Genomic DNA, 25,192 nt, shown 5'->3' on the forward strand with positions numbered 1-25,192 from the left:
TGATAGACGATGTCGTCGTGCAGCGTGAGTTTCAAGATCGAAGATTCGCTCGTGAGATGGAACACGCCCATTGTCGTGATGCTGTTTCAGGTTCCACAGTGCTTTCTGGAAATCTCCGATCGTAGGGTTATTTATTTTAGAGAGAAACGCGAGCACGGAGAGGCAGAGATGACCGCAGTTCACGTCTCCGAAATCTTGAATGCGTTCGTCGTTGTAGTATATAGAGGTTTTGTTCGTTTTCAGGTAATGGACTAAATTTGTAGGTGGAACACCTCCGAAAGAATCGAAAACGAATGCTTTGTTATTGTCATCGTTTTTGTGGTAACATATCCAATGCGTGCCAGGATTTTTTTGATTGTCCAAGTTGACTACTCCACATTCTCTTCTTTTGACGGTTGAAGGTAACGAGTCGGACATGAAAACTCCTCTGAAGTGTTTGATTCGTAACGGTTCGATCAGAGATTCAATGTCTCGGTTGGTGAGTGCTGCTGTTTCTTTTTTTTAAACTTTTTCATCACGCCCTTTCCTCCTTTCTTCTCCATGGCCAGGTTGTGACGTTTCTGTTCTTCCAACTCGGCCTTGTTCTTCTTCGAGTCGATGACGGTTTTTGCGATGGCGGCACTTCCGCCGGCCAAACTTCCCACGGCCCCCAATGCTGCCAGGATGGCCGGGATGCTGAATATGAAACCTCCGATCTTTTGCTGTTTTCGCGAACGCTGCAATCTTTTCAATTGAGGTGTGCTGAGCAGCAATTTCATTCCGTGTCCTTTCGTCAAGCAGGAACGTTTCTTCTCGCGTTGTTTCTTGGTGAGTAACCCATCGAGGGCACCTAGATTTTTTAGATTCGAATATGGTATCTGGTACACGACACCCTTGGGCTTCATGTTGATGCTCTATGTGTTATTTTCACGGTATGTTATTTATATATAAATGTTCTGAGATTTTTTTTCAATGGATGTTATTTTATATATACTCCGCGTAGCCCCGTTACACAAATTCTATTACATGCTTTGTTTTCTTACCAAGAAGTTCCTTTGTCCCCTTGTACACGATTCGAGTTTTGTTCTCGATTAAGATAGCTAGCTTCTCGTCGGATAACATAATAGCGTATCGATCTGGTAAAAATAGACTGTATTGTCCGTTGAGCAACAGACGCACCTTGGGACCATACTGGGTAGAAACAATTGAACCGGAAGTTATCGTGTAAGGTTTGTCGACTTCCAATTCCTGAATTTTTACATACTCGACTGACAAATTTAGCATTTGTTTTAATGCTTGGAGGTCACTCATTTTTTCAGTCGTCATATCGAAGGAGAGAAATTTTCAGTGTGTGTGTTAGAGAAATTTAATTTTTTTTCACGATGTGTGTTATTTATATATGCCGAAGATTATTTTTTTTCACGATGTGTGTTATTTATATATATTTTTTTTCACGATTTGTATCGAAGATTTTTTTAACAGAGGAAGAAAGTTTGTGCTTCGGAAAACGCGATGATGTGCGTGATGATTTCTTCAGTTTCCTGTTTGGACTTACGCCAATCATCAGTATATCGTCTTCTTCCCTGCCTCGCCTCGTGCAGTTCGTCCAACCTCTCTTTCAATTTCTTCCCCGCGGCCGACAGAAGAGTGTCGAGATCACCGCACCTCATTCCACTGATCTCCCGAAGACGGTCCTTGAGAACTATTTTGCATCCCATGTGAAATGCCGGCGTCGTTTTAGCTACGATCACAAGTTTATTAACATCTCCGTTAACTACCTTTTTGAATATTTTAGATAGTAGTTCGTGCGGCAAATCAGTTATGCAAGCCATGTTGTTTTTTTCACTGTATGTTATTTATATACCCCACCCCAATTTTTGTTTTGTGTTCATGGCGATGGTGGTACCCAGTGCGGCGACCCGTTCACCCAACGATGCGTCTCTGCTCACGAACCTTTCGAAAGCTGCATGTTCCAATTTTTTGTCTGCTTCGTGACGTGCGTCCAGATCCGTCTGCGTGGTGTTTTAGGCGATGTCGTGATCTTTGCATGCCGCGTCCAACAGATTCACACCCTTGTCTCCTCTCTCCAATCTTTTCTCGAGTTTGGTACCCGGTCCGCAGTACTGGTAGCCAGGTAGATGCATCTCGAAAGGTAACTTGTTGATGATGTCGTTCACGAGTCCCTTTCCTTCGGCCACGTTCCAAAATTTCGGAGGCAGCGTGTTGATGATTTTGATCAGGTAACCTATGCCCTTGTCGTCGTTCACGATGAAGTTGGAAAGTTTCGTGCTGATCATGTCCACGATGCCAACCTTCTCGTTGTAGAAATTACGATTGCTTGCATTCTCTTCGCCGGCTATCACCAACAATCGGTCCACGAGTTTCCTAACGTCGTCCACCCAAACGAATTCTTTGGGTAACGTGTTGTAGCGTTTGACGCCGCTGCCTGTTTTGACCTGGTTCCAAATCGGTTTGATGAGATTCCTGTACTTCTCGCCGCTGCTCGATTTCACCCTATTCTGCGAGGCGTCGTTGTTCTGGTACAAGGCATCCGTCATGATCAGAATTTCCTTGTAACTTTGGTAATCTTCGTCGGTGTAATCTTTCGGCTGCTTTTTGGCGACGAGTTCCCACAGTCCCACCGTACCCGGATACCTGTTCCAACTATCCTTGTCGCCTAAATTGACTTTAATGTCGTTGCCTTCGAAGGTCACCTTCGATTTCCCAATCTTCCACACCACACCGCCGCCTTCGTTGCTTTCCATGCTCGGATACAATCCGAACACTTCATCCTTGTCGAACTTCCCCGTGCTCAGGTAGTCTCGTGCCAAAGGTCCCAACTCGATCTTATCCGAAGACGTGCTGCCTATGGCTCGACGTCGTGTCGGTACGTCCATCAGTTCGAACGGCGTCGAAGGAATGCTCGAAATGGGCGTGGGTACGGCGTAACTTTTAGCTGCGAGTGGTACGAGTTCGTTGATCAAATTTTTATTTTGTTCCGTGACACTTTTAATTTCTTTACCTAGACCGCTGATGGCATCGATCACGGGTTGATCCTGACGTTTCTTCTCTTCGTAGAATCCGCGATTCTCGGATTTCCAACCTTTGAAGCGTTTCGCGAGGTAATCGCGAAGCTTGAGATTTTCGTCTTCGATTTTTCGTTTCGTCATGACGTTATTTATACACGTCGTTTCTCACAACGTTGCAACGTTTCGAAATTCGTTGATTTTGTTTCTGTATTTTCCGTCGATGGGTTTCCTCGTCATGTCGATCGTAGCGAATCCGAAATCGTCACTGTTCCAGCAAGAAGAGCAGCGTTCCGAAAATTGATTGTAGTTCATGTCTCCGCCTACGTAGTCATCGTACGCGTGCTTGAGGTTGGTGTGATCTTGACGAAACAAACATATGAAATTAGCGTTGTCGCGTAGTAACTGTTTTGGAATTTTGGAAAACGTTTGAGCTAGGTAAAAGCAATCCATTTCTTTGTGACGACCTTGCGTGAAAAAGTTGCAAATTTCATTTTGATTTTCCAGGATGACGTCGTCGAACACAACGACTGAATTTTCACGACAATCGTCGAGTGGTTTTATTTCCGAAGCGAACGTTGCAATGTCCAGACCATCGTACACTTTCATCAGTTGCTGGTATTTGGATTGCTCCAAACTTTTCGAGAACACGTACAGGTGCCTGTTCTTCCAATCTAACCAATTCGGTGCGAGGAGAAAATTGTCCACGAGCAGTGTCGTTTTCCCACACCCCGAAGGACCTTCGATCAGACAGCGGATGCTGTCGGGAAGCAACTCGCCGTTCTTTTTTTTTCTCGTTTGACTTTCCGGATCCGGTAGACGCTTCACCACGTTCCACGTACTCACAAGATCACTTCGTTCGCGTCGATCCAACTCTTTTCCGGAAGTCCCAGCCATTTGACAAACAGTTTGTCACCTTTCCTACGCAATACTTTCTCGATGAGGTACGTGTCGGGGTGTTTCGTTTTAGAGAGTTCCTCTTCGTAAAATCTTCCTTTCAAAATCTCGCCGCTACTATCTTTTATTATATACGTGTGTCGGTTTCCGGGTAAAACTAGAACCACCGTAAAAAGTTCCGTGCTCCAATTTTTTGTGAATCCCTTCTCGAAGGTGCGTTTGAATTTGCTGATCCTCACCCGGTCTCCAATTTTGTATTTTGCTTTTTTTGTCGTGGGTGTGTACTTTGGACAGTAAACTGTAGAAATTAAACGCTGCTCGTCAGATTTCGTAACGTCAGCTGGCTTCATGCCTATCGTTCTGTGTACCGTATCATTATAGGTGTCGACGAGTTCCGGCAGGATGTCGACCCATTTGTAATTTCCCCGAAGCGTGAATCGTTTCCACATGTGTGTTTTCAAGGTTCGATTGAATCTTTCCACGATGCTGGCTTTGATGTGACTGAAGGTCGAATAATGTTGAATCTTGTGTTTTTGAATAAACTTTTGGAATACGGAGTTGTAAAATTCCTTCCCCTTGTCCGTTTGCAGAAACCGTGGTTGTCTGCCGCCGCTTTCGCGAAAAATTGTCTTGAATGCTTCCGTGACGCATGTTCCCGTTTTCGCCTTCAAAGGTAGAGCCCATGCGAATTTCGAAAATGTGTCTATGACGGTGAGGAGGTACTTGTTGCCCTTGTTCAATTTATGTACGTTTTTCAAATTGCAGCTACTCATCTCCACGAGGTCACTTTGCCAGAGGTCGTCGATGCCTTTGGTTACCACAGCCAAACGTTCGTAGTTACGGCGTGCAGGTTTATGCAATTCTTCGACGATGGCTTGCCTAGACATTTTTTTTAGAGATTACGTTTCAAGAGAAGCACAAGCGTGATGGGATTCAAAGAGGGTGGCACCTCGCTCGTGTTTTGAATGATCAGCTTATCGCCGGCACTCACGTCGAAAACGGTAAGATCTTCGTCTTCGTGTATTTCATATATGTTGCGCGTTTCGTTCCAACGTGCCAGAGGAATGTTTCCTGCTTTCTGGACACCACGATTCGATATCAAAGTCATGGTGGGAACGCTAGCTTTTCTACCGTGAGACCAGTACGAAAATTCGTTTATCTGAATCGTGCCATCGAGGAGAAACTTGTAGTACGGATGATAAGGATGTAACATGTACAGTTTGTTACCTTCGACGAACGTGGAGATTCTCTGTTGGTTGGGTACGCTGTTGATTTCGATGGCTTGCAGAGAATGCAGTTTAGCGAATTTAGTGTCGACGCCGAGCAGATTACTGTGAACGTGTCCGAGTTTATTTTCGATAGGCAGCAAATGCTCAACTATGGTATCCGTTACGGCAGACAACGACGGTTTGATTTTCACTTCCACGTTCAACTGCTTGTAGTTTTCGTTGAGTTCTTGCAACTTGGCACCGAAAAAAGCCAGCGTCGATTCCTGCGTGGATTCCAGCACTCCAACTTGATCTCTGATGTTGACGACGATGTTCTGAAGGTTCTCGACTTGATTCAATTTCGAGCTCTTCTCGGTAAGATCGTTCACGATGCTTCGCATCTCTGTAAACTGCGTGTGAAGATCGGCGACGCTCTGCGAAGTGGGCATCGTCGACACCAGCAAACTGATTTCGTCTCGAATCTGTTCCACGTTCGCCGTTTCCGTTTCCAGTCGTTTCAGCATACGTGATATGTTCCTTTTCAAAGCGTGCAATTCTTTGGAGGTGGGGAGATTTTCCACCCTACTCTCGAGATCACTCAAAGAAATTTTGATGTCGCTCGATTCGGATAGTGCCGTCACCGCCGTTTTCAATTTTTCCAAATCTTCGCTCGAAGGCACGCTCGTCCGTAACGATTCCAAGTCACCCTGTATGTTGTCCAGTACGTGATGAAAATGAGCGAGATTGGATTCGACGTTCAAATTTTCTAAATATTCGATCTTCTGCTGAACCGTGCTCAACGTGTCTTGAATGCTCGTCAACGCTCTCGCTTCAGCGTGAATATTTTTAATTTCTTCGTTGATCAATTCCAAGGATGCCTGAAGCGTAGCGATGGTGGTTTGAATGTGTTCGAAATCTTGATAGGCCTCCAATTGAATTTTTATTTTCGCGACGCTTTTACCGATGACCTGCAGTTCGTCCGACGATGGTAGGTTCGTCATGGTATCTTCCAAAGTCTGTAAGTTGGATTTAATTTCTTCCAACGTGCCGGTGAATTCTTCTTGTAATTTGGAAACGACGACGTGCAAGCGTTCTACATCAATATCGTTCACCACGGTTTGAAGTTCGGAGAAATTCTTTTCGATTGCGGAAGTTCGTTCTTCGATTTCGAGTTTCAATTTTTCCAAATCTTCATTTTTCGATTGAAATTGCTGTAATTTGGCCAAATCATTTTGAAGCGAATCCACGCTCAACTGTATATTTTAAACGCTGTCGTAAGAAGGTACGTCGACATAATTTTTTATGAGCGTTTTCAGTTCGGAATCGATTTTCAGAATGGGGTCGAGACATTGCGTTTGGAGCGTAGCAATTTCCGACTCTAAACTTTTGTTTAAGGTCTCCTGCAAAGCAATCAAATCGGTCCTCAACTTCTTAACACGAACGTCCAACATGAGAATCTCTTCTGCGTGGTCCACACGCTTGGTGTTGCCGAAAATGTCGTTAGGCATTTTTGGTTAACGGTTATTTATAATAGGATAGACGATTCGTAATTCTACGAAGAGAGGAATGAGTTTGTCGTAATCTCCGAGGAGTTCCATGTAAAAATAATCTCCTGCTGAAACATCGTACGCAATGTTAGAAAGCATCTTGTCGTGCTTGATTCGAAAAATGTTCTTGCCGGTAGAAATTTTGATTTCGCCTACGTTTTCCGGATTCACGGTGATCCGAAGTTTCCCGTCGATCGGAATTTCGTAAAAATGTAAATTGTTGTTGAAGACGTAAAAAGTTTTGCCGACGTCTTCATCCAATTTCGTCCAAATGCTGTTGAGGTGAATGATCAACAGACCGTTGAGTTTAGGTAACACGGAAGGTAAGACTTCATGATCTGGTATGGTTTCCATAATGATCTGTTTTTTGAAACCGAACAAATTCATAGGCATGCTGGTTATTTAAGAATACGGTCAAAGTTTTTTTGTAATGACAGTCAAAGTGTTTTTTTTACTGAGTAACAAAATGTTTTTTTTGAGTTTGTGAAAATTGTTGTGTGTGGTGGTGAGTGCTAATTATTTGCACTGTGCGCAATTCTTAATTATTTCTAAACGACGATTGCTCCAAGGCAATGTGTGAATACCACACTCGAGGACGCACCTCTTATCGTCATCGGGATCCAGCGCAATTTTTCTAACTTTGTTTGTGGTGATGATATGGTCGACGCTCTGGATGCGCTGTTCTGCTCTTAGAACCGACGACCTGGTCTTGAGGCAATCGACAAAGTCCTCGAATGTAAGATGCTCCCGAACCACCTGTCTGCCGACACCCTTGGCCTTCTTGGTAACGCTGCCCTCGGCTTTGATGGCATAGGCCTTGGCGCGAAGACCTGCAAAAACGAGAATTACATCACCGTCCTTCTCGTCTTTGAGTTTGCCAGGCACCTTCTTGTTGCAGGCCAGGATACCGTACTTGTTTTGCTGGGGATAGCCCGAGGTGTTGAAGAGGTTAACCAAAGATGGAACTGTGGCTATATCCCCGTACGCGTCGTCCGTGCGAACGTGGTACACCAAGCTGTCCGTGTCCGTGTAGAGTAGGCTGATATTGTCGTTATAGTGCTGGCGTAGTTTCCCATAATATATTTGAAACATGTGCAGCTTGCTCAGGTCTAATACTGAGGCGCCAACATAAATGGGCTTGTTGAGCATCACCTCGCTCTTCCTCATATGCACCAGAGCAAGCTGTTCATTATAAATGGTCCTCGATTTGAATAACGGGTTTGCTACGAGCCTGCGACATTGCGCTTTGTTTGATATTAGCCTCACATCTACACGATTCCGTACATTCTCCATGGTTTTCCCGAACACCGCATTGTTCATGAGCTTGAAGAAATCCTTATCAAGCTCGGACGTGGCTGCGGTGCGGTGTTTGGTGTTGACTTCAATATATGGACGCAACCACGGAGAATGCTCGAACTTGAGGATGCGGTGAACTGCGTGGACCGTGACCCCTCGCTGCATCAACCACCGGAGATTCTGGTAGTGCAGGACGTAATTCTTCTTCGGTTCGAAATCCATGACGAGCTTCGTCTGGTTGGAATCGGGTGGACACTTGAACTCGGGTGCAGGGGGAAGATCGCAGAACAAATCCTGCAGCTTCTCGGAGAATTGCAGATCAACCTCGGCGAAGAACCCATGTTCTGAATCGTCGAAACCTTCAACGTCAAAGTTGGAGGGGTCAGCCCACTCGAAGCCTCTAAAGGGGAGTGGCTGCATCATGGAGTGTCCGTAGAGGTTATTGACGTCCGTGTACATGATGTAGCTGGACGGTTGTGAGGGGTCGTAGCCGGTGGCCATGTGGTGATTGTTGGCGCGCGAGTGTCGCTGCGACACCTGGACCATGCCACCCCGGATAGCGCGTTCCACAAACAGCACCATGTCATAATCGGAAAGAAGCTCCAGCTCGATCTTCGTCACCAGAAACATGGCTGACCACGCCAGTCCGGGGAGACTATAGAAGTAGGCGGGGTCCAACTGGTAGATCTTCATTGCGGTCGCACGGAACGTCTGGAACACGTCGGCGAGGAGCGTCACATCAAGTCTGAGGTAGGCGTCGTGGTAGTCCCCGAGAGTTCGACAGCCCAGCTCGCGCCACATGGACTGGGCATGGTGATATTCTTCGTCGGTGATGTTCGAGCCTCGTAGCTGACTGTAGAACTTCGCCTGGGGAGGTAGCGACGTCTCCGCGAACTTGGAAGGGTCTGTGATGTATTCGTAGGGATAGACCCCCTTACGCTTGAAGAGGCCGGCGTCCAAGTTCGGAAAGTTTCCGGAGGTAATGAGCATTTGCTCGTCGCTAAGCTTCCCTGCGAGAGCATCGAGGCTTGCTGGGAGGAACCTCAGGGAGTCGAGGAAGCGAAGCTCGACGGTAGAGCGTGATCCTGGGATTCGAACCCACTTGCTCAAGCTAATGTAACGCTCCTCGTTCTGCGCCAGGACGCTGATTCCCTCGTTGTCGTACCCAAGATGCTTGACGAGGTGGTGGAAGTCGTATCCCGAGCCATTGTGAAAAAACACAGGGATGAAGTGCGGGTCCCGGGCCATGAGGTTGCATCCGTTGCACCAAGGACCAACGTACCTACCGTCAAAGTGATCGTGGTGTTGGACTTTACGGCTGTTGGCGGTGTACTCCTTGTCGCAGACAGGGCAAGCGATGGCCTCGTCGTGTCTACGTTGATCGTCGGGGGACAGTGGGAGCATAGACTTGGGGGCCAACAGTACCTTCCCTATCTCGATGGCCTCGACAACCATCCTCTCGAGGAAGTGTTTGGCTGCGTCGGGACCACGGTACACGTAGGGCTCGGGGGCGATGTGCTGGTCACGTCGCACCACAACGTATGCGAAACTGGATGCCTCGTGGAGTTGGTAAGGGGTGGTAGAGGAAACTTCGGGATCGGGATCGCAAGTGGACAGGGGTTTGAGGAAGGCCTCGAAATCCGCGATAATGATAGCGGGGTGCTCTACCATAGCACCGTGCATGTGGAAACGCTCCACGGTGACAGGTTTGGGCAAGACTGCCACAGCCGGCTCGTTGGCATTACAATAAAGTTTGTGGCGAGCGAGCTTCTCGACAGCGATGTTGGAGCCTCGAACATGTTGGTAATTGTGTTGATCCTGTCCGTCGAACATTGACAAGCACCTGCGACACACCTCGACGTGGTGACTATCACTGCTCCGTTGGCTCGAAACAAGTCTAGAGAGGGAACGGATAAGGGTGTAGTGATGGTGAGTTTCATCCTTGATGAGCAGAAGGTGAATTTCTCGAGCACCATCGTCATCTACACCGCTCACCCGGATGGGGTACACCACATTTTTGTCAGTGAGACCGTAAACGTTGATAGCCAACCGCGCACGAGCCTCGAACTTTCGAATGTCCGGGACCTCTACCGGGTAGTCGATCCCAACCATCGCATCTTCCAGCTCTGCCTGGTAGGGTAGGTAGTGGGTAACGCGTTTTGGATTATTTTTTGGCTCAACTGGGTGCAACGCTGCCAGAACACACCATACGAAGCACTTGGCGTCACTGTTCTGAATGTTCAGGACAGCCTTTTTTGCCGCAATAGTAGGTGGTAAGGGGACATAGCTGGAGGCGGAGAGAGGCACGAACTTGCAAAGTTTGACGCACAGTTCGTGAGGCTCGCCACACAGCGAACCCCCCGAGCCCTTAGCTTGATGTTCTTCTTGTTTGGTCACCAGCTCCTCTGCAAACTTGTTGTAGATGACTTCGAGGTTGTCGACATCCGCCAGATGCAGCGTCTTCGCCTTGGTGTTGTGACAGAAGCTGTAAATGTCATCAGACGGCTTCTTGTACTGGCAACGTAGCGATGCGTAGAATTTGGTGGAGTGCGTTGAAAGCGCATCGCCGAGGATGGAAATAATTTTGGCTTGCACGTTCTCCAAAAAACTACGCACGTCGCATGAGCCCTCCGAAGTGATGACAAAGTCCTCTAACAAACGCTGGAAAGCAGACTGGTTCGCTTTCGCCACAGGCTTGACGCGTTTGGCGGATGGTGGCGAGTCGGCTACCGCTTTCCTCTTGGTCGAGCTGGTCGACGGTTGTGGAACAGGTGCTCCGACGACAACTTTGCATGATGTTATATGCCTCTTCAAATTATTAATGGTAATATGTTTACCGCACCTGGGACATGGTTCGGTGGCAGCCAAATGCTTGCCTGGCACGCAGGTGCGACAATGTCTTGCAAAATTTTGGCTTGATATGCTTCTTTTGCACACAGGGCAACTTTTCTCAGATTGCATCTTGTTGGAAATATTTGTGGGTATGTTTCTAATTCGCAATAGTGAAAATATTTGTGGGGTATGTTATTTTATATATATAGTGGAGGAGTGTCACAAAATAAATGCTTTACAATAAAAAAAATCTTGGAAGGCTAATTCGCTATAATAAAATATTTGTGGGGTATGTTATTTTATATATATATATAGTGGAGTGCCACAAAATAAATACTGTGCAATAATTCACAATGGTGCTGGGTTTGGTGGGAGTGTGCTATTTATGTATATGCTACTTCTTGCTTCTTAATGAATCCTGTAAATAATTGGAAAAAAAAATAATTAAGCTTGTGTATAGAAAACACAAAAATATTATGTGTGCATAATTCTACCAAACAATCTTTTTTTTCTAACCCTCAACCCTCTCGGCATATGAAGTATAAATCATAATTTCAGAAAAAAAACATAGTTATTTTCCGGTCGCCATTTTAAAAATCAAACCATAAGCATTATTTATGTTTATAGTATTCGTCGAGCGATAGCAGATAGAGCAAGAATCGTTTTCCTACAACCCATAGTTGATGAATTACAAAACATCTTAGAAATTACATCTTGAAATTTTAATCCAAAATAACTCGAAAACAGCAGGCAGTAGTCATCACCCCTCCAATAAGTTGTAGAGTACTTCTAATTTTGTATCGAATGCTATTAAAATTTTCGAATTAGGGCAAAAACTAAGCCTGCAAATCAAGTTTCTCAAAAAAAATAAAAAAAATTGTCTGTATTTCCGAAACTTCGAGGGGGTGGAATCGATTTTATTTGCTAGTCGAATAGTTCTCGTCGAATCCTATCCAACAAACCTAAAATCATCATCCTAGCTCAATTAGGAGCCGAGAAAATCAATGTCTTGGAAAACATCTTAAGATTTTTGTCCTAAGAAAATTTTCTTGACAGACCGGAAGTAACATCTTGAGATACCGGAAGTCGACTTTCTTAAAGATTGAGATATTTGGCTTAAGACGTTTTCCAAGACATTGATTTTCTCGGCTCCTATGGGGCCTAGAACCATGTAACTTTGGTCTATGTATATACCAGCACTTGCCCGACCCTGTGGTCGAGTGGTTAGCACATCGCGCTGCGACGCCAAGGGTCCCGGGTTCGAATCCCGGTCGGGCTTGGTTGTTTGTGAATGTCTATTTTCATCCATTTCATCACTCATCCCCAATCTTCGCAAATTAGCCAAGAGGTACAAAACGCAAAGTAAAATAAACTAAATCAATGAATCAATCATTAAGTTCCGTGTTGCAATCATGAAATTAAATTTTAATTAACTTTTTTTATCCATCTCTCTCTCAAATCTATATAGCCTGTTCATATTTGGCATGTCAGCCATTTTGTTTACGTCAGCCATTTTGCAAATGCTCGTTGTAGCCATAAGTATAATTGGATATAATTGCCGGATTTTATTTAATTTTAGGTTTAAAATCAATAAAAAGTAAAGTAAAAAAAAAAGTAAAGTGCTCCCCTGTGCATAGCACCACGCCATGAAGGCGTATAGGGGGTGTGGGGGTAACGCCCCACACTTTCTTGATCCGGTCGTGAGTGGGGGTGATGTGATCAGCATCACGCCCCTGACCGCCTTTACCCCCCAGGTACCCATGTTATTCGACGCTGGGTGGGCGCCGGGGCCGCTTCCAACCTTAGAAAAGTTCCCGGATTTGAACCGGCCGGGGATCGAACCCGGGACCTTGAGCATGGTAGTCAGACGCGTTACCGACTGAGCTACCGCGGCCACAATAAGCGTGCATAAAAAAAAAACTAAATATTTTAAATAAATAAGATTCGAATAACTATGTACTTCCACTAGCCTTTGCGATGGCGCAGCGGTAGGCTTGTATTCAAGGGTTCGATACCCGCACAAGTGGTTCTTGAAACTGTAGGTCCAGTCCCAATTAGCCTTACTGTGCATAAAATAGACTTAAAACATCAAATCAATCAGTACTTCCACTAGCCTCTGCGTTAGCACAGCAATAGCCTTGTAATCAAGGGTTCGATACCCGCATAAGTGGTTCTTGAAACTGTAGGTCCAGTCCCGATTAGCCTTACTGTGCATAAAGTGGACTTAAAACATCAAATCAATCAGTACTTCCACTAGCCTCTGCGATGACGTAGCGATAACGTCGTTGTCTTGTAATCAAGGGTTCGATACCCGGTGGAGGCATAAGTGGTTCTTGAAACTGTAGGTCCAGTCCAGATTAGCCTTACTGTGCATAAAGTGGACTTAAAAAAACGCCAACTCAATCAATCAATCAGTACTTCCACTAGATATCAAAAACACGCAACTCTCCTCCATTTTTCCTGTCTTCCTCTAACAATTTAACACATTTATTTTTTTGAAATATGCCCCGCACACATATTTCCTACCTACCAACAACGGCACACGGAAGAAAAAAAATATTCCAGCTACCAAGATGCATGCTTCAAATATATAAAAGCAGAGAGAGACATGAAACACCTTCTATATTCTCTCTCTTTTTGCATGTTTTGTGAGTATATTTTCTTCCACAAAAGCAATGCCATACTTATAAATCAAAGCCAACTCATGCAAGCTAAGAAACAAAGTTACTTACTTTTAGAAATTCTGCGGAAATGCTCTTCACTGACGTTGAAAATGAAACAGAACTTTCTACACCAGCGCTTTAAGTTTTATACGGTTTTTCTAATGACGTAAAAAATGATATGTTAGCCAACGCAACGTGGACCAATAGAAATCCAAGACAATCTTCTCTAGAACATTCCCCCCCCCCCTACATTTCAGCCACATCATTTTGCGAGTTCGAAAATTCACAAGTTAATGCATCGCATCGTATCATTGTTACCTATGCTGTTAACTGGCATCACTAAAAAACAGGAAGTATAACTTCCGTCGTCCCAAGGCCTACGGCAGATGGCAATCTGTGACGCACGCGATGACTATCAGGGCTATGAAATAAATAACCGGAAAATTCATTGTATTTTTCCTCTGCCACCAAGCATATTGACTACGTATTGTTGAATTTGTGTCATTGTGTCAACGTTGATAGCATATGCAGAGAGAGGGAACGAAATTGTCGTTTTTCTAGATATCCACAGGCAAAAGCGTAATATTTTTTTCAAATACAATATAACAGTCGCTTTTCGATACCGAAAAACTAAATACAATAAGTATATATATATATTTACAATATTAATGTTTATTTAACAATATCTACCTACGAATTTGCCTCGAACGAAAACATGTCATTGAAAAACATTTTTCCAGCCGTAAATTCAAAAATTTTGGCCCCGCGCACGCGTGTGTATGTGTGTGTGTGTGTGTGTGTGTGTGTGTGGCACATCGTTCCCCCGAGAGAGAGAGAGGTTTACAAAGGTCACGATATACAAACATTGCCGGAGTTGGAAAATTACGATATGGCACATTCGCTCACCACTGTTGCCAGCTATAGGTTTTTCTCTCTCTCTCTAGCCCTTGCCAAGTAAAAAAAAAGGTGTAGGTAGGAGTTGGCAACACTGCGAGAAAATGGAGCTCATGCCTTACAAGAGAAAACCATTAAGGCGAGCTCCACCGAGCTCCACTTTCTGACGTTGAACCCGTGCAGTGTTGCCATCCACCCATATCTCTCTCTTTTACGGCAGTGCCGGCTATCCTTGCCCAGTGTGTGTAGGTTGGCAAAAATTGCTTTATGCACTGTAAGGCAAGCCTCAAGCAAAGTTGCCAGCTCCTTGCTTTAGGTTAGGTTAGACCAAGAAAAAAAAAGCTGTAGGTGGGCTGTCGGTTGTTTAACTCTTCCCTATCTCTCCTCTCTCTTTTTTTGTAAAAAGCCATGGTAAAAGTACCAGTAGGTTGGCAACCTTGCTTTATGCACTGTAAGGCAAGCCTCAAGCAAGGTTGCCAGCTCCTTGCTTTAGGTTAGTTTAGACCAAAAAAAAACCTTGGTGATTTTTTTCGAGTAAGGTGTTGGTAATACTGCGAGAAAATAGGGGGGGCTTATGCCTTACAAGAGCAAACCATTAAGGCAAGCCCCACCGAGCCCACTTTCGGGCGCAGTGTTGGCAACACTGCGAGAAAAAGGTTGCCAGCTCCTTGCTTTAGGTTAGGTTAGACCAAAAACCTTGGTGATTTTTCGAGTAAGGAGTTGGCAACACTGCGTCATCAAGTGAAGATCATGCCTTACGAGAGAAATCCAGTAAGGAGATCCTCACTTGATGACGTTGAACCCGGACACTACCACTACTTGTCACAATCTAAAATTTTGACAAAATATACAAGCAACTTATCTGTCAGGAAGGGAATTATTTATATTCATCGATCCCAAACCGTTATATGCTGGCAACATAGACTTCACATAAAGATGAATTATGATGTTTGCGAAAGAGGACGAAGTTTTCCGTCTTCGGTCCAGTTGTGGTGATAACGGGCACTCAGATAAAGCATGATCTGTGGCGTAGGTACGTTTTTCATTTGGAGGTGCAAAATTCAACCTACATACATACATATGTCCACACACACACACCACAAATATACATGGTTTTCCTACAGTTCTTCCCACACATTTAAATTCACTATTTCTTTGGAACGATTATGTGTGTGTGTGTGTGTGTGTGTGTATGTATATATATATATATATATATATATATATATATATATATATATATATATATATATGGTGGTATCATAAGTGATGGTCATAAATGAAAACAGAGATACATCGCGTGAAACCCAGATGAAAGTTCCTGTTCCACTTTTCAGAGAGATGCTCAGTGTCGGAGCTAGACACCACCGAAAGTGTGGAAAAATACAGTTCACGAATATGTAGGATGAGTACTATGGCAGTAAGAAAGGCGATTCCAAAGAAATCATAAACGAATTTCATGCTCTCTACGAGAAACGCACCATGGGAGTTCTGTGGGATCTATGCGAAAGGGACTCCCCGTAGGAAATGTGGTTCCGCGTAGAAAGAATACGCAACTTTGATCCCTATTAGAATTCGATACTCGAAAAATCGATTTTTTCGACCCACCCTAATGCCCATGGAATACTAATAATAATAGTTCATTTTTGACAATCTGTGTATATATACAAGGTGGTTCAAAAATTCGACACCATAGCACAACTGCGTTATTAGTGTAGATAGCGAAAAATGAAAAAAAGTGAAAGTTTGTGGAAATATGAGGTTTAATGTATGATGTGCTTGAATTTTCAACTTAGCATGCACTGTCGAGGCTGACCACTGGCAAGAGCTTTAACGAGGATGGGAATTGACTCGTTGCTACATACTTCGCCGTTAAAGGGGACATTTATTGGTTTGCAACCTAATTCTCTACTAGGTAAACCGAGAAAAATGGCGCATTGTTAGAGGCAAAGTAAGAAGTGAGCGTGTGTGTGTGTATATATATACGTAGAAACACATACACACAGACGAATGCAACTACAAAATATGTAATTGTAGCTAATGTTTTCTGCAATAGATGTTTTGCATTAAGGCATAATCATATGAACGAATACTAGAATTTCGAAAGAAAATTGGTCGTAACATTTTCCCCTTTCCATTAAGGTAGATCATCACAAAAAATATATTTTCGCAAAGATAACATCTTCTGTGTGCACAAACCGGAAATACCAAAAATATTGAAGATGTGGAGGGTTTTGTTTCACGCAGACTTCACCTTCGGCGTCCTTGTTTCGCCACATGAAGTAATTTTTGTGTCGCAATGAATAAGGAAAGACATGTGATATCGTTTGTCAAAAGGAAGGAAATAGGGGGAAAAATTATATTTCCAGGGTTGCGGTTTGCTTATCTTCCCTCATTTGCTGTTTCTCTTCCAGACGTCTCTCGGACACAGCCGAAGGGCCAGTGGCACGCACGGAGGGCGTCGATATCCATAACCAATGGTTGGTCCCTTATTGGCAATGCTCTGGACAACTGGGGACCATAATCTCTGCTTTTATGGTACCCAGTTAATGGTACTTCTGTTAACCTCATGATACCTGAGGAGCAAAGCAATGAGCAATTTTAATGATTTCCCGAATTTAACAATTTTTTAGCAACATTTTTCTGGACGCTATTTTTAAGGAATAGAAAACTTTTTGATTCTGCCTCCCAACAAAGTTATGTCCCAACATACGTCCATGAGCGACACTCAAATGTATCTCCTTCATGTTCCAAACGATATGAACTGAAGCAACAAATTTCCGTCAGCAAATACTCTCGTCACCACAAAGTGTATAAAAGTACGTTCTATTTTTAGCTGCATAGTCGCTTTTGTATTGTAAGCATCAGTAAAAGCAAGTAACAACACTATATGGTGCAAATTGGTACCATTTAACGATGTTGTTTACTACTCTAATGATATAGTAAATCTCTTCCGGTTATACACCGTTGTTGTTGTTTCTTTTTACATGACATACAATACGTAACATTCTTATTCGTACACACGGATTTTCAAAGAAAATGCTTTAATATCTGAAAGGAAATACACCCTTTTGAAATTGTTTCTTTACAATACAATAACTAATATCATTAGGAACATAAAATCTTACTCAAATTCTGCATAACCAATGACAATAATAAATTAAATGAAACTGAAAGAGAAACATGCCATTTTTGTACAACTTTTCTATTCGTACACTTTATAATATAAAAGAAAAAGTATATTCAGAGCAAATTAACTAATAGTTCTAATACTTTGATGCGTATCCTTTGGCTTTAATTACTGCTTGAAACCTGTTCTTCATAGAATTAACCAGTTTCCGACATGTTTCAGAACTTATTTTATTCAACTCTGCTTGCACAACAGTGTTTTCAACTCTTGCTTAAACTTGACGCCTGCTTTATGGACTCGCCTCTTCAAAATTGCCCATAAATGCTCAATGGGATTTAAGTCTGGACTTTGAGCTGGTGTTTGTAGTACTTTGGGCACATTCAATATTAGCCAATTCATGTTAACTCGCGCCTTATGCTTACTGTCCTTGTCTTGTTGAAATCTGTAGATTGGCGGCATGTCCATTTTTTTGGGCACTCTGCTTTACTTTGATTTTCAATATGTCCAAATAGACATAGGCATCCATGATACCATCAATAAACTGGATGGTACCAACACCTTTGACCGACATACAGCCCCAAATCATTAATGACCCACCACCGTGTTTAACTGTTGGAACTGTGTTAATGTGATCATTGTCTTTATTTGATTTTCTCCAGACCCTATTTTTCCCATCTGACCTGTATATATTAATCTTGGACTCGTCTGACCAAATGACAATATCCCTAAAGTACTGGTCTTTGTGGATATGCTCTTTCGCGAATGAAAGTCTATTCCTGCGATTCACCTTATTTACATACGGCCTTTTTCGTGGTATTCTGCCATGATATCCATGCTTCCACAAGGCACGTCGGACAGTTTGATCTGACATCATCTTGCCAGCAACATTTTCTACTAACGGTCGTAACTGAGGAACATTTAGTCGGGGGTTTTCTCGCACTCTTTTTAAAATAAAGCGTTCATCACATTTATTCAACCGTCTCTCTTTTGGTTTTCTCTGCACATTCTGACAGAAAAGTTATAATCTGAGAACACCCAGAACCGAGGCCGGTCTTTATGATTCATTACCTTCCTCTCTAAATTTGTTTACTATGTATTGAACTGTGGAGTGTGATTTATTGACTGTTTGTCCAATTTTTTTTAACGAATTACCTCTAAGGGCCAAATTTATAATAACATCCTTCAGATCGGAACTACGTAAGTTCCTTCACCTTGCCCATTTCGAACACGCTGTTAGATAGACGATAGGCCTACAACAATACCTACGCCAGCATTCCGCTTGACGGGGAGCGTGCCTGCATGTTCAAACTTGTTACGAAGTTGCAAACTGCACTAAATCGCCAGAATAGCGGTGGCGCTTTATGCGAGGAAGATTGAAACTCTTGCCTGTACGAATAACAATGTTGCATGAAACAGCGTGTTTTTATCTTTTCACACAAATTATATGCTCTGTTTATACACATTGAACATATATTTTTATTGACATTTGTTGGTGAAACCTTCATTAACATTAATTTCCAGGTATACATGAAAATGATTATATTTACTAGTAGATATGACATTTTTTCCTCGGAAATTTCCTCAAATTCAAAATCAAAATCAAAATCACCTCCTCACCAAAGAAACCACAGAAATTGCGATTGTTTTTGTGGATATGTGAATGTGTTCAAGTTATTGGTAGTAAGAGAATTAATGCTAAATTTCCTATATGCCTGAAGTTATAGTTACCTCACTTAGAAAGGAAATTTGTTGCAATGCCTACCTTAAAATAAGCCAGCTGTTACAACTTACGCTAACATTACGGTTACTATTAAGAATGTAAATTTTTCACCTGTTTATTCCATCCTGTCAATAAGGCGTGTGGAGGGCTTGGATGTATGGACCCAAGTATTAGCCATGTCACACATAGTTCCTCACCCATATGGTGAGGAATGATGACAGAGCTGTGTCCAACTTTCCACCATTTGTGGCCCTAGATATAAAATAACTAATTAATTAAGAGGGGCTGGGCAAGTTTCAGAGCCCCTTATAGTATTCAGGGATTCGACAGAAAAATTATAATCTGAGAACACCCAGAACCGAGGCCGGTCTTTATGATTCATTACTTTCATACACACAATTTTTAAAATTAATAAATTATTGAAGTAAGAATATCTTTACAGGGAATAAATAAAAAAAAGCTTTTATGGAATGGCCACAACTAGTGTTTGTTTGAATTTCTCAAACTTTCTGGAGGGAAAGTAGCCCCGTCATCTACCTCTCTTTTGCGTTCGCCAGTTCCTATGACAACACTGCACTTAACATTACAGATTCGGCTCAATATTAATTTATTTTACATGCACTCTTGCTTCTTCAGTCCAAAACTATACCATGTATATAACATATATCACATTAACTATTGTGTACTTTCTATATATCAGTAGAGTTATGACAAGATTGATTGATTCATTTATCGACTTGGTTTATTTTACTTCGATTTTCTACAACTTTGGATAATCGCGAAGATGGGGATGAGAGATTATACGATGAAATTGATGAAGGGACGCACAAATTACACCCATACCCAAGCCGGGATTCCAGCCAGGGACCTCTGACGTAGTAGCGCGGTGTGATAACCACTCCGCCACGGAGGTCGGCCTTACCAGAAGATTACTACACGCAATAATATATATCTTTTTGTATTGTTTTTTCCATTCTTTATACATACGTACATAAAAGTAAAATATGTTTTCTTACACAGAGAGGACATAGTGGTTTCGATTCCACTTTAAACTGTAGGTCCAGTCCCGATCAGCCTTATTGTGCATAAAGTGGACTTACAACACAAACTCAATCAATCAAAAAACTTACACAGAGAATAAATTTTTGAATCACACTTCTAAAGTAAATTTATCTAAGAATCGATTGGAAAATTAAGCTACAATAATACAAAATATTTTACAAATACTTTTTCTTATAACGTTAATTAGCATCCCTTTTCATATAAAAAACGGTTCTTGTAAAGAAATTATGTTCATTATTCCAATTTAATTTTCTGTTATCTACTTTTACAGAAAACCACACCAGATATGGTTTTCAACGTACTTCAGATGCGACATAAAGATAAGCATTGCGCCACAATCATGCAAAGGACTTGATATCTACTTGAGTTACTGGGTCAAGCATTACGAGTTTTGTCCGTTTTACGCCATCTTCCTACATCTTAGAAGAAAGTTTTGATACCACATAATGTAGAAGTAAAGAGATAAACACGAAAAAGAATGAAGAAGAAGGTTAAGAGACGTTTGACAATGTGAACTTGACTAGCTTCAGGGTTGGCCATACCCAATGCTTGCACAACAGTGTTTTCAACTCTTGCTTGGACTTGACGCCTGCTTTATGGACTCGCCTCTTCAAAATTGCCCATAAATGCTCAATGGGATTTAAGTCTGGACTTTGAGCTGGTGTTTGTAGTACTTTGGGCACATTCAATATTAGCCAATTCATGTTAACTCGCGCCTTATGCTTACTGTCCTTGTCTTGTTGAAATCTGTAGATTGGCGGCATGTCCATTTTTTTGGGCACTCTGCTTTACTTTGATTTTCAATATGTCCAAATAGACATAGGCATCCATGATACCATCAATAAACTGGATGGTACCAACACCTTTGACCGACATACAGCCCCAAATCATTAATGACCCACCACCGTGTTTAACTGTTGGAACTGTGTTAATGTGATCATTGTCTTTATTTGATTTTCTCCAGACCCTATTTTTCCCATCTGACCCGTATATATTAATCTTGGACTCGTCTGACCAAATGACACTATCCCTAAATTACTGGTCTTTGTGGATATGCTCTTTCGCGAATGAAAGTCTATTCCTGCGATTCACCTTATTTACATACGGCCTTTTTCGTGGTATTCTGCCATGATATCCATGCTTCCACAAGGCACGTCGGACAGTTTGATCTGACATCATCTTGCCAGCAACATTTTCTACTAACGGTCGTAACTGAGGAACACTTAGTCGGGGGTTTTCTCGCACTCTTTTTAAAATAAAGCGTTCATCACATTTATTCAACCGTCTCTCTTTTGGTTTTCTCTGCACATTCTGACAGAAAAGTTATAATCTGAGAACACCCAGAACCGAGGCCGGTCTTTATGATTCATTACCTTCCTCTCTAAATTTGTTTACTATGTATTGAACTGTGGAGTGTGATTTATTGACTGTTTGTCCAATTTTTCTTAACGAATTACCTCTAAGGGCCAAATTTATAATAACATCCTTCAGATCGGAACTACGTAAGTTCCTTCACCTTGCCCATTTCGAACACGCTGTTAGATAGACGATAGGCCTACAACAATACCTACGCCAGCATTCCGCTTGACGGGGAGCGTGCCTGCATGTTCAAACTTGTTACGAAGTTGCAAACTGCACTAAATCGCCAGAATAGCGGTGGCGCTTTATGCGAGGAAGATTGAAACTCTTGCCTGTACGAATAACAATGTTGCATGAAACAGCGTGTTTTTATCTTTTCACACAAATTATATGCTCTGTTTATACACATTGAACATACATTTTTATTGACATTTGTTGGTGAAACCTTCATTAACATTAATTTCCAGGTATACATGAAAATGATTATATTTACTAGTAGATATGACATTTTTTCCTCGGAAATTTCCTCAAATTCAAAATCAAAATCAAAATCACCTCCTCACCAAAGAAACCACAGAAATTGCGATTGTTTTTGTGGATATGTGAATGTGTTCAAGTTATTGGTAGTAAGAGAATTAATGCTAAATTTCCTATATGCCTGAAGTTATAGTTACCTCACTTAGAAAGGAAATTTGTTGCAATGCCTACCTTAAAATAAGCCAGCTGTTACAACTTACGCTAACATTACGGTTACTATTAAGAATGTAAATTTCTCACCTGTTTATTCCATCCTGTCAATAAGGCGTGTGGAGGGCTTGGATGTATGGACCCAAGTATTAGCCATGTCACACATAGTTCCTCACCCATATGGTGAGGAATGATGACAGAGCTGTGTCCAACTTTCCACCATTTGTGGCCCTAGATATAAAATAACTAATTAATTAAGAGGGGCTGGGCAAGTTTCAGAGCCCCTTATAGTATTCAGGGATTTGACAGAAAAATTATAATCTGAGAACACCCAGAACCGAGGCCGGTCTTTATGATTCATTACTTTCATACACACAATTTTTAAAATTAATAAATTATTGAAGTAAGAATATCTTTACAGGGAATAAATAAAAAAAAGCTTTTATGGAATGGCCACAACTAGTGTTTGTTTGAATTTCTCAAACTTTCTGGAGGGAAAGTAGCCCCGTCATCTACCTCTCCTTTGCGTTCGCCAGTTCCTATGACAACACTGCACTTAACATTACAGATTCGGCTCAATATTAATTTATTTTACATGCACTCTTGCTTCTTCAGTCCAAAACTATACCATGTATATAACATATATCACATTAACTATTGTGTACTTTCTATATATCAGTAGAGTTATGACAAGATTGATTGATTCATTTATCGACTTGGTTTATTTTACTTCGATTTTCTACAACTTTGGATAATCGCGAAGATGGGGATGAGAGATTATACGATGAAATTGATGAAGGGACGCACAAATTACACCCATACCCAAGCCGGGATTCCAGCCAGGGACCTCTGACGTAGTAGCGCGGTGTGATAACCACTCCGCCACGGAGGTCGGCCTTACCAGAAGATTACTACACGCAATAATATATATCTTTTTGTATTGTTTTTTCCATTCTTTATACATACGTACATAAAAGTAAAATATGTTTTCTTACACAGAGAGGACATAGTGGTTTCGATTCCACTTTAAACTGTAGGTCCAGTCCCGATCAGCCTTATTGTGCATAAAGTGGACTTACAACACAAACTCAATCAATCAAAAAACTTACACAGAGAATAAATTTTTGAATCACACTTCTAAAGTAAATTTATCTAAGAATCGATTGGAAAATTAAGCTACAATAATACAAAATATTTTACAAATACTTTTTCTTATAACGTTAATTAGCATCCCTTTTCATATAAAAAACGGTTCTTGTAAAGAAATTATGTTCATTATTCCAATTTAATTTTCTGTTATCTACTTTTACAGAAAACCACACCAGATATGGTTTTCAACGTACTTCAGATGCGACATAAAGATAAGCATTGCGCCACAATCATGCAAAGGACTTGATATCTACTTGAGTTACTGGGTCAAGCATTACGAGTTTTGTCCGTTTTACGCCATCTTCCTACATCTTAGAAGAAAGTTTTGATACCACATAATGTAGAAGTAAAGAGATAAACACGAAAAAGAATGAAGAAGAAGGTTAAGAGACGTTTGACAATGTGAACTTGACTAGCTTCAGGGTTGGCCGTACCCAATGCTTGCACAACAGTGTTTTCAACTCTTGCTTGGACTTGACGCCTGCTTTATGGACTCGCCTCTTCAAAATTGCCCATAAATGCTCAATGGGATTTAAGTCTGGACTTTGAGCTGGTGTTTGTAGTACTTTGGGCACATTCAATATTAGCCAATTCATGTTAACTCGCGCCTTATGCTTACTGTCCTTGTCTTGTTGAAATCTGTAGATTGGCGGCATGTCCATTTTTTTGGGCACTCTGCTTTACTTTGATTTTCAATATGTCCAAATAGACATAGGCATCCATGATACCATCAATAAACTGGATGGTACCAACACCTTTGACCGACATACAGCCCCAAATCATTAATGACCCACCACCGTGTTTAACTGTTGGAACTGTGTTAATGTGATCATTGTCTTTATTTGATTTTCTCCAGACCCTATTTTTCCCATCTGACCCGTATATATTAATCTTGGACTCGTCCGACCAAATGACACTATCCCTAAATTACTGGTCTTTGTGGATATGCTCTTTCGCGAATGAAAGTCTATTCCTGCGATTCACCTTATTTACATACGGCCTTTTTCGTGGTATTCTGCCATGATATCCATGCTTCCACAAGGCACGTCGGACAGTTTGATCTGACATCATCTTGCCAGCAACATTTTCTACTAACGGTCGTAACTGAGGAACACTTAGTCGGGGGTTTTCTCGCACTCTTTTTAAAATAAAGCGTTCATCACATTTATTCAACCGTCTCTCTTTTGGTTTTCTCTGCACATTCTGTGTTGAACATTCCTCTCTAAATTTGTTTACTATGTATTGAACTGTGGAGTGTGATTTATTGACTGTTTGTCCAATTTTTCTTAACGAATTACCTCTAAGGGCCAAATTTATAATAACATCCTTCAGATCGGAACTACGTAAGTTCCTTCACCTTGCCCATTTCGAACACGCTGTTAGATAGACGATAGGCCTACAAGAATACCTACGCCAGCATTCCGCTTGACGGGGAGCGTGCCTGCATGTTCAAACTTGTTACGAAGTTGCAAACTGCACTAAATCGCCCCAATAGCGGTGGCGCTTTATGCGAGGAAGATTGAAACTCTTGCCTGTACGAATAACAATTTTGCATGAAACAGCGTGTTTTTATCTTTTCACACAAATTATATGCTCTGTTTATACACATTGAACATACATTTTTATTGACATTTGTTGGTGAGACCTTCATTGACATTAATGTCAAGGTATACATGAAAATGATTATATTTACTAGTAGATATGACATTTTTTCCTCGGAAATTCTATGTGTACGAATAACAATAT

Source organism: Lepisma saccharinum, chromosome 25 (assembly GCF_977018435.1).
Source record: "Lepisma saccharinum chromosome 25, izLepSacc3.1, whole genome shotgun sequence".
Lineage (NCBI taxonomy): Eukaryota > Metazoa > Arthropoda > Insecta > Zygentoma > Lepismatidae > Lepisma > Lepisma saccharinum.